This window comes from Entelurus aequoreus, linkage group LG07 (assembly GCF_033978785.1).
Source record: "Entelurus aequoreus isolate RoL-2023_Sb linkage group LG07, RoL_Eaeq_v1.1, whole genome shotgun sequence".
Lineage (NCBI taxonomy): Eukaryota > Metazoa > Chordata > Actinopteri > Syngnathiformes > Syngnathidae > Entelurus > Entelurus aequoreus.
Genome location: NC_084737.1, coordinates 29,035,989 through 29,040,657, shown reverse-complemented (window position 1 = coordinate 29,040,657; position 4,669 = coordinate 29,035,989). Strand labels below are relative to the sequence as shown.

Sequence of the window (4,669 nt, the reverse complement as noted above, 5' to 3'; positions counted from 1 at the left end):
TCTATCTCTATGCACAGTAAATATGACAAAAGAAAATGTGTAGTATTCTTGTAGCTGTTATGTAGAAACCCAAATTTAAAGACTGTAAAGACAAGTCAGGTTTAAGGAAGGAAGCTGCAGATATGTTGGCAGATTAGTTTCAATTCTGTGTCCAGAAGGTCTATAGTGACTTGCACAAATGAAACAGCTCACATGGTGACCATGCCTGTCAGCTGAGAAGCAGCAACTACAACACAAGGAGAAAAAGAAGCAGAATTCAGTCTTAAGTGCTGTGATGAGGAAATCATAAGTAATTTTTGAAAGGTCAAACTCATGACATGTAAAATTTAATAGGCCTCATTTCAGTATTTTGCACACTAATGATCATGATTGTGGGGGGGGGGGGGCTTTTTTTTTATAAGTTTGTGGCGCAGTGAGATAAGGTTGTGGCCTCCCCAAATCCCCATGAATTTGATTAAATATTGCATCATTCTTGCAGTTTTCAAGGTGCTGTGCACTAACATGAAGTCTTCTAGCACCTCACCTTTGAAATCCTCTGCCTTCAAAGTTTCAGGAGTTCCTTTAAGCACCTTCAGATACTACATAGTTCTCCTAGAAACTACATATGAGCTCAAACTACAGTAGTTATATTGAAGTGCAGTGTCCACCTTGAGGGAAAGCATAAATCGATTTGGGACCAAACTAAACTAGAGTTTTCTTCTACAGGGGACACAGGTTGTGTTGAATGAGCTCTGAACTAAAGTTACAACATTCCCACAGCAATTCAAATCATGAGATGTTTTGAGGAATTGACCAGTGCTAAATTTGTACATTGTTTACATACAAGCAAGACTGACCAAATGTCTGCTAAAAAAAAACAACCCTCGAAAACATTTGTTTTGTTTTCCTCCCAATGTTCCCATGAGCGATAGACGGCTTGCCTAAAAATGACTGAAAAGCGCTTGCTTGCTGCAAGTTATTGGGGATGCTTGTACGTTTGACACAAACATTCATAATTTACAAAATATTACCATATTTTAGCATTAGACACCATATACTTGAGGGGAAAACGGTTTGACATGTTTGGCTTCTGACTGTATGAAGTACCTATTATTAAATGTAATGCATAGATTACACTAAACCTCAAAATGTAACTAATTCAATATTTTTAGATTACCTAATTCAAGGCTGTCAAACGACTCAAACCTGTTTTCCTTGAGGGCCGCATCGCAGTTATGACTTTTCTCAGAGGGCTGCTTGTAACAGTGAGTAACATATGAATATAAATATATGTAAGGAATTACCTATATATATATACAGTATACACACACACACACACACACTTTTTATTTATTTTTACGTACGGCGTAAAAAAATCTGTAGACTGGCTGCTCAGTCGCCAGAAATGTATAAAAGAATGTTTTTTTTATTTATTTTTAAAACAGCATATTACTGTAAAATTCTTCCACTTCACGTTTCAACTATATGGTTGTAACGGTGTATTACTGTAAACAGAAAAACTGGGTTTTTTAACGGCAGAATTCTGGTGAGAGCTAAGGTTTTTATTTGCAAATTCTATGGTGGTTGTTTTTGTGGTTTATTACTGTAAATAGAAAACAGCACCAGTTTGTTTTTTTCTTCAGTAAAATCAATTGTCATTTACAATATACAATTTAATGGACACCTTTCTTTGAAATAATAAGTCACTTATTTTTAACAGAAAATTTGCAATGTTAATATATTTTACCATATTAGGAAACACAAAAAAACTAGTTCATTTTTATTGGATTACTTCATTCCAACTTAAATGTATACAAATATAACTAACATTACATTAACATAACATTATTATTACAGATTTATACATAAGCTAAGCATGTTTGTGTATTTTTTATTTTAGTAAAGAAAATGTATATTTGTTATATTAGATAGTATTGAATACAAATATATACAATTGTATGCAGTACATGTATATTTTACTATCAGAAAACAAACTACATTTAGTAAACAAAATACTTTGATGTGTATTACAAGGCTTGTGGGCCACTTAAAATAATGTGGTGGGCCAGATATGGACCCCAGGTCTTGAGTTAGACAACTGTAAACTAAACAGTCAATCGGGGACTCAAAAGTCTATGTGTACATTATAGAGTATAAATAGCAGTGGTGTGCCGTCAGGCATTCTCTGCTGGCCTAACATAACCAAAAATCATGATCATAATTAAAGATAAAATTAATTTTTAATTTACTTTCCCTAAATATCTAAAAGTATTCACACTCATGTCATATGTTCATTCCAGCGCTGTTGTTTTTAGTTTTAGTTTGTATCCAATCAGAATTCAGCTAGCTTATGTTGCTATGCTGTACCAAATCTGCCAGACGCCTTCAGAATCAACAATGCAGGCGTCCGTGCACCTAAGTGATCGGGGACATGCAGTGATACAGTTGCGATAGCCAATCAGATCACGAGTTGTCAGTAAGGCCTTCTAGATCAGTGGTCCCCAACCACCGGGCCGCGGCCCGGACCACTTGGTACCGGGCCGCACAAGAAATTTAAGAATTTAAAAAATATATTTTTAATTAAATCTACATAAAAAAGACAATATATACATTATATATCAATATAGATCAATACAGAATGTAGGGATACAGTCCGGAAGCACGCATGATTGTATTTCTTTATGAAAAAAAAATTAAAAAAATAAACCGCGGGACAAATTTTCAAGCGTTGACCGGTCCGCAGCTACAAAAAGGTTGGGGACCACTGTTCTAGATGGCCTATGGTCGAACGTGACATTTACACGTCCTGTGATTGGATACTCATCGGACCGTTAGTGGATACATTTGAGAACATAGTTGAGAGACAGTTGCAATAGCCAATCAGATTGCAAGTTGTTACAGTAGCTGTTCTGTTACAACTAAAAGTTGTCAACTCTTGTTAAAGTGTGTCATGCTTTGTCATTTAATTAACATTGTTACATGTGTATTTGTCACCATCATGTGGTCAGGGCAGTTAATATATCTTTGAGAAGTGTGTACTTTGAATCTAACTTTGACTGGAATTTGCATAAGCCAAGCAAATAAATTTACAGTACCGGTCTGTTTTAATTGATCAGAAAATAACCCGTTTTGTATACTGTTGTGATTCAATGCCCAGTGGGGCGTAAATGTGTTCCTGTAAAGCAGGGGTCCCCAAACTTTTTGACTCAGGGGCCGCATTGGGTTAAAACAATTTGGCCGGGATGTGTGTATATATATTTATATTTTTTTATTAGATATATATAGCGCACTTTCCACGCTCGCGATGATGTCACATTATCGATGAGAAAATGCATTTTTAGACAATATGATTTGCCTGAGTGGATAGGAGACACCGCGAGTAGCAAGCGGTACAAAGTGGATAAGAAAAGACAATTTTTTTAATTACTTGGGACTTCCCGAGGGCCTGATTTTGGACGCTGGCGGGCCGGATCCAGCCCGCGGGCCGTAATTTGGGGACCCCTGCTGTAGAGTATTTCTCCAGCAATGATCATGTGGTGACATCAATTATGGTATTTTGAGAGGTAATTATTGAAGTCGGACATCACTGAAGGTGGGAAACACACGGCCCGCCATTGATCAATAGTAAACACTCAACCAATTGCTATTGTTTTAAAAACACCCAAACCTTTAATCAAAGCATAAAAAAAGTTTGAACATTGAAAAGAACAGTCAAAAAGGAACAACCAGAGTCCAGAATATCACCAAAAACAGTCCTCCGACCTGCAGACATTGGTGAGCAACTCGTGCCTCATGCGGACATGCTGATGGAAGGACTCCAACATGAAGGCCGTCCTGGCTGCACTCTCTTCTCACCGGGTACTGACTAACATCACAGCCACGAACCCCAGAAGACAGCTTACTTGGACCTCTGCCTCATCTTTCTCCTTTTGCGCTTCAGCCTATGTCATGACATTAAAGGTTAATTTGGATTGAAAAAAACATCCGGCAGTGTGGCTAAGCGTGACTTCTTACCTGCGCATGCGCTTCTTTCTCCACTACGCAAGATGAAAACCAAACATGTTAAAAAAATTGTATATAAACGTTTAATTCGTTACCATCTACGTACATTTTGAATTAAAACACGACAAATCATTACACAGCACTAAAAAGGTCGACACACTAATCGAGTTAGCAAGCTAGCTACTAGCAAGCAAACGTAAGCGTCAAATAAGAGTCATTTATGTCATACAGGGAAATGTATTTACATACCTTGGCTCTCATGGCGAAGTGTCAGTCTTAAGAGAGTAAAATAAGGATGCAAGATTAGTAAGATTACTCAAACGAGAGAAGGATTACCTCGGATAGTAGTAGAGACACATTAAAGCACGTACGTACCAACTGCATGGAAGCCGTTTTATGCCTGACGTCATAAAAGCGCGACGCTTCAGACGTCACAGTCGCAGTGCAACGTGGGGAATTTATTCCAATCCATGGTTTTGGATCGCGTTACTGATTAAATAATGCCGAGTCACACTACTGCTTCTATATAGGTAAAGGTTAATCTTTCATTGCCAATAAAATGTCAAATTACACCAGGGAAGTTGTTTCCCTATTTATCAGTTATATTGGGTAATTGCTGTTATTTATTGTAGTGTGCTACAGTGTAATGGACTTGGAAAACATGTCAGGTCTTTTAAAATGTAAATAA

General features: G+C 37.2%; 1 long non-coding RNA gene across 1 annotated transcript; it reads right to left on the bottom strand.

The window, feature by feature from the left end:
* Window positions 1-3,623: 3,623 nt before the first annotated feature.
* Window positions 3,624-4,362, bottom strand: LOC133653651 (uncharacterized). Its single transcript, XR_009826757.1, has 3 exons — window positions 4,231-4,362; window positions 3,994-4,016; window positions 3,624-3,920 (listed from the first exon to the last, which is right to left on the bottom strand). It is a non-coding gene; the product is annotated as an uncharacterized LOC133653651 (long non-coding RNA).
* Between the last annotated feature and the right edge of the window lie 307 nt (window positions 4,363-4,669).